Source organism: Salvelinus sp. IW2-2015, linkage group LG13, assembly GCF_002910315.2.
Source record: "Salvelinus sp. IW2-2015 linkage group LG13, ASM291031v2, whole genome shotgun sequence".
Lineage (NCBI taxonomy): Eukaryota > Metazoa > Chordata > Actinopteri > Salmoniformes > Salmonidae > Salvelinus > Salvelinus sp. IW2-2015.
In genome coordinates, this window is record NC_036853.1 from 41128591 (window position 1) to 41135354 (window position 6764).

Sequence of the window (6764 nt, forward strand, 5' to 3'; positions counted from 1 at the left end):
ATTAGTCACACATATCTGTATCTGAATTACCCTTAGCAAAATGTTCTAGACTACCTGGCTATTTAACTTCTTATGGCTGCAGGAGCAGTATTGAGTAGCTTGGATGAAAGGTGCCCATAGTAAACTGCCTGCTCCTCAGTCCCAGTTGCTAATATATGCATATTATTATTAGTATTGGATAGAAAACACTGAAGTTTCTAAAACTGTTTGAATGATGTCTGTGTGTAACAGAACTCATATGACAGGCAAAAACCTGAGAAGAAATCCAAACAGAAAGTGGAAATCTGAGGTTGGTCGATTTTCAACCCAGCCCCTATTGAATACACAGTAGGATATGGATGAGTTTGCACTTCCTACGGCTTCCACTAGATGTCAACAGTCTGTAGAGCTTTGTCTAATGCCTCTACTGTGAAGTAGGGCCGAAGGAGACAGGAATTAGTCAGGTTTATCATGACCTGACCATGCGTGTTCACATGAGAGGGAGCTCTGCTCCATCGCACATCTGAAGTCAATGTAATTCTCCGGGTTGGAACATTATTGAAGATTTATGTTAAAAACATTCTAAAGATTGATTCAATACATTGTTTGACATGTTTCTACTGACTGTTACGGAACTTTTGGACATTTTGTCTGCTTTTAAAAAGTGCTATTTATATGTGAAAAATGAATGACATATGCTGCATTTGCTAAAGGCCTATTGTTTACCATTTTCTTTGGATGCCAACAGCAGTCGTACCATCGGAAGACATAGCTTGGATTGTAGCATACAAAAGCCTATTCCTGCTCTTTTCCCGCGATCCATCAAACACATTTGGTGTGTCATCATAGTGGTCTCTGACTTGTGGTCACACTCGCTCAGGTGGAACAAACTTAAACTTGTGCCTTTTTTCAATGCTAATTTGAATGTCATTGAGAAAACAGAGAAGTGTCAAAGATTTTTTTTCCGCAAACATCCTTTCTGAATTTAAAAGTAATCCTTGAAGTAATCATCTAGTTTTTCAAAAGTATCCCTTGCATGTAACAGATTACATGTAATCCGTTACTCCCCAACCTTGCACATTACTGAGTAGCACACTCTCCATATTTTCAAGCATAGTGGTGGCTGCATCATGTTATGGGTATGCTTGTAATCGTTAAGGACTGGGTAGTTTTTCAGGATAAAAAAGAAATGGAAAACCTGGTCCAGTCTGCTTTCAACCAGACACTGGGAGATGAATTCTCCTTTCAGCAGGACAATAACCTAAAACAGAAGGCCAAATATACACTGGAGTCACTTACCAAAAAGACAGTGAATGTTCCTGAGTGGCCGAGTTACAGTTTTGACTTAAATCTGCTTGAAAATCTATGGCAAGATCTGAAAATGGTTGTCTAGCAATGACCAACAACCAATTTGACAGATCTTGAAGAATTTTGAAAATAATAATTGGCAAACTGTTGCACAATCCAGGTGTGGAAAGCTCGTAGAGACTTATCCAGAAAGACTAGCAGCTGTAATCACTGCCAAAGGTGATTCTAACACGTATTGACTCAGGGGATTGAATACTTATCCAATCAGGATATTTGTGTTTTATTTTATATATAAAAAAAAAAATGTTAAACATGTTTTTCCACTTTGACATTACAGAGCATTTTGTGTATGTCATTGACAAAATGACAAATCCATTTTAATCCCACTTTAACACAACAAAATATGGAAAAAGTCAAAGGGTGTGAATACTTTCTGAAGACACTATATAACTTTATTAGCTGGATTGCCTGGCTTTGTAATAGTTTATTTTCATTTGCGCTCGTTCACACACTTAGCTAGCAACCTCCATGGAAATGTACTATTACTTTTTTGCGGGTTTTGGCGCTCCCTTGTGTACTAAGTTGGTAATACCCTAAATCCCGGGATGAGAGAAAGACTGTATATCGAAATGAAAATCTGGATACCACTCAACCCTAATTGGTTCAGATTAGGTCCCGTCCGGACTGGCCTTGATTTCAACGTCCACAGGTGTCAGGACCAGATCAAATCTGAACAAGTCATAGATGTCTATGTTTCGGTGAAATCGAGCCCAGACCGGAATCAAACATAGTGTAACACTTTACTTGACACCCAGCGTCATAACACCTTATGACACAATCATATCCATGTCATAATATATCGTACAGCGGACATAACTTGTCATAACCTATTATAATATGGTCATAACACAGTCATGACATATATTTAGACCTGTTGTGACATATATTGTGTTATTTTATGGTTGGTTATGACACCTACATAAGAGTGTAAAACCCCACTAAATCTACCATTCCAATACACCATAGCCTACGCATCAACAATATATTTGTTACATATATAGAGAGATTTTAAATTGACCATGTTAAATTATCACTGTAAGTTCCCTGGTAGGCTGTCATTGTAAATAAGAATTTGTAGTTACAGCCTTGTCTCATCGCCAAAACTCCCGTACGAACTCGGGAGAGGCGAAGGTCGAGAGCTGTGCGTCCTCCGAAATGCAACCCACTGCTTCTTGACACAATGCCCACTTAACCCGGAAGCCAACCGCACCAATGTGTCGGAGGAAACACTGTACACCTGGCAACCGTGTCAGCATGCACTGCACCCGGCCCGCCACAGGAGTTGCTAGTGTGCGATGGGACAAGGATATCCCTGCTGGCCAAACCCTCCCCTAACCCGGATGATGCTGGGCCAACTGTGCGCTGCCCCATGGGTCTCCCGGTCGCAGCCAGCTGCGACAGAGCCTGGACTCGAACCCAGAATCTCTAGTGGCACAGCTAGAACTGCGATGCAATGCCTTAGACCACTGCGCCACTCAGGAGGCAAATGTATCTATTTCTATGATGAAACACACCGATTTTTAGCTATACCCAGAGGCATCATTTGGGTTCTTGCATTGGAATTATATTGAATTCTGGTTAAATCACACTATACCACAATAAACATAAAAGTTCAAATGCTGAGACCATTGAGTGCTTTTGACCAAGAAGTGACAGGTTGGCGTGTAATCTCCGCCGTACTCTATCAGCAACATGGAGACTGCCAATCAGCGTTGAACTAAACTGAGTAAAGTTAGCTGTGAATGGTCCTGGTGCACCTCAAAAAAGTGTCAAGGAAAGCCAGTTTAGATTTGGCTTCAGACAAATCACATCAGAAGCTCCACTTCATTGACAGAATTTTTTAAAAGTTGTTGCATCTTGTTGTGTCCTTGTCCTCCGGTGGCTAGCTAGCTACCTAAAATCGTCCCTTTCCTAAATTAGCCATGGATGGAGATCGGGATTTGGACTTGTGGTTTTACTTAATTCTCCGTACTGGCCAATGATTACAACGGTGATTCTGATTCAACTATAAATTCATACATTGTGCTCCTGGCCGCAGAGGATGGAAGTTCAAAATATAGCTATTTGTAGTATGCTAATGTTAACTAGCTGGCCTGGCTGGCCGTTGCCCATATAAGGAAGTTAGGCTAGAAAGCAAGCATTTTAGCCAGGTGGCCTAGGACAACAAAAACTAAAAGCGTGTACTGTATGACGGAGTCATAGACCGTTTTAGCAACATGAAAGAGGAGGATTGGAGAAATCAGTACAATGGACGGCCACATCATATTTAGCTTACGTTGATTGTACTAAATAATTTTTGGTGTCTTTTAGTCGTCACTGTATTAGACTAAGCATAGGTGTTTTGATTGTGTTGAAATGTTGAAGTTGAAATGGTGCTGGAATAGTGGAGGCAGATCCTGTTTTCTTTGTGACTTGCAGTAACTGCATGGTTCTATACTGAACAAAAATATAAACGCAACATGCAACAATTTCAACTATTTTACTCAGTTACAGTTCATATAAGGAAATCAGTCAATTAAAATAAATTCATAGGCCCTAATCTATGGATTTCACATGACTAGGCAGGCGTGCAGCCATGGGTGGGCCTGGGAGGGCATAGGCTCATCCACTTAGGAGCCAGGCCCAGCCAATAAGAATACGTTTTCCCCACAAAAGGGCTTTATTACAGACAGAAATACTCCTCAGTTTCATCAGCTTTTTAGGTGGCTGGTCTCAGACGATTCTGCAGGTGAAGAAGCCGGATGTGGAGGTTCTGGGCTGGCATGATTACATGTGGTCTGTGGTTGTGAGGCTGGTTGGACATACTGCCAAATTCACTAAAATGACGTTGGAGGCAGCTTCCCTGGCAACAGCTCTGGTGGACATTCCTGCAGTCAGCATGCCAGTTTCACACCCCCTCAAAACTGGATACATTTGAGCATTGTGTTGTGTGACAAAACTGCACATTTGAGAGTGGCCTTTTATTGTCCCCAGCACAAGGTGCACCTGTGTAATGATTGTTCTGTTTAATCAGCTTTTTGATATAACACACCTGTCAGGTGGATGTATTAACTTGGCAAAGGAGAAATGCTCACTAATAGGGATGTAAACAAATATGTACACAACATTTTAGAGAAATAAACTTTTTGTGTGTATGGAACATTTCTGGGATCTTTTATTTCAGCTCATTAAACATTCTTGTTAGATCCCCCTTAAATGCCAGTTGGATTAGATGAGTAGTTGTGGACGCCCCAAAAGTCAATCCATGTGAAAGTGCAGTAAGCAAGGTCAGCATACTGGAGAGAGGCCCAGAGAATTGTTGCAGGACATCAAGTGGGGTCCATTTGTCCTCATTTGATCTGGACCGGGCAATTTCAATGGGCAAAAAACTGTCAAACACTAATCTGAGATTTGACTCCACCTTCGCCTCTTGAGCCCGTTGGGGAGTTGCAGTGATGAGACAAGATCGAAAAAGGGGGTAAAAATGTTGTTTTTATAAAACTGAGGGGGCACAAGTTTCAACTGAGGGGGCTAAGCCCCCTTTTGTCCCCTCGTGGAACTGGGCCCGGGATTAGCCCCATATCATGGAATAGGCTATATGTGAAGACACATATAAAGACAAAAGGAGGACACATGGAATTATTTGATTTGGATGGATGGTTGACATGACAGAATGGCCATCTAAAAGGTGGGTGAAAGTTAGCTACATATCTTGTCATAGGCTGTTTGTTGAGTCGCGCCTGTTAAAAATGTCATATATTGCGCAATTTGTTCAATTTCTTTCACAAAATACACTGATCGGATAGACAATAGCTCTTAGCTATGTCCACTTTTGGCAGCACTTCTGCAAACTGATTAGTCAATCCGTCCAACTCCTGTGACACAGGAAACAAGCTACTCATTTGTATAATGGCCCCGGAGGGGATGTTTTTTCACATTGTTTGTAACTTATTTTGTACATAATGTTGCTGCTACCGTCTCTTATGACCGAAACAGCGATTACTCACCTTGAACTGGACAAAGACCTTTTATTTAATGAGTCCGACGCAAAGGATATACTGCTTCTCCGAGACCAGGCCCAAATGCCTGTCATTCGCTTGAAGAAAAGATGGAACTACAGAGGACAGAGATCAGAGTGCCTTGTGAGAATTAGTCAGTGAGTGGGTAACCCGCCTCTACCATCCGTTCTATTGGCCAATGTGCCATCACTGGATAATAAACTGGATGATCTCCGTTCCAGAGTTGTGGCTGAATGACGACACGGATAATATACAGTTGATTGGGTTTTCTGTGCATCGGCAGGACAGAACAGCTACGGCTGGTAAGACGAGAGGTGGGGGTGTGTGTGTGTGTATTTGTCAATAACAGCAATGTCTAATAGTAAGGAAGTCTCGAGCTATTGCTCACCTGAGGTAGAGTACCTCATGATAATCTGTAGACCACACTATCTACCAAGAGAGTTTTCATATATATTATTCGTAGCCATCTATTTACCACCACAAACCGATGCTGGCACTAAGACCACACTCAACGAGCTGTATAAGGCCATAAGCAAACAAGAAAATGCTCATCCAGAAGCTGTGCTCCTAGTGGCCGAGGACTATAATGCAGTCAAACTTAAAACCATTTGACCTAATTTCTTCCAGAATGTCACATATGCAACCAGAGGGAAAATGAACTCTAGACCACCTTTACTCCACACACAGAGACTCATACAAAGCTCTCCCTCGGCCTCCATTTGGAAAATCTGACCATAATTATATCCTCCTGATTCCTGCTTACAAGCAAAAACTAAATCAGGAAGTAACAGTGACTCGCTCAATACGGAAGTGGTCAGATGACGCGGATGCTACGCTACAGAACTGTTTTGCTAGCACAGACTGGAAAATGTTCCGGGATTCATCCAATGGCATTGAGGAGTATACCACCTCAGTCACAAGCTACATCAATAAGTGCATCGACGACATCATCCCCACAGTGACCATACGTACATATCCCAACCAGAAGTCAAGGATTACAGGCAACATCCGCACCGAGCTGCCGCATTCAAGGAACGGGACACTAACCCGGATGCTTATAAGAAATCTCTCCATGCCCTCAGACGAACCATCAAACAGGCAAAGTGTCAATACAGGACTAAGATTGAATCCTACTACACCGGCTCTGACGCTCATCGGATGTGGCAGGACTTGCAAACTATTACAGACTACGAAGGGAAACCCAGCTGTGAGCTGCCCAGTGACGTGAGCCTACCAGACAAGCTAAATGCCTTTTATGCTCGCTTTGAGGCAAGCAACACTGAAGCATGCATGAGAGCACCAGCCGACTGTGTGATCACGCTCTCCATAGCCGATGTGGGTAAAACCTTTAAACAGGTCAACATTCACAAGACGGATAACCAGGAYGTATACTCAGAGCATGCGCGGACCAACTGGCAA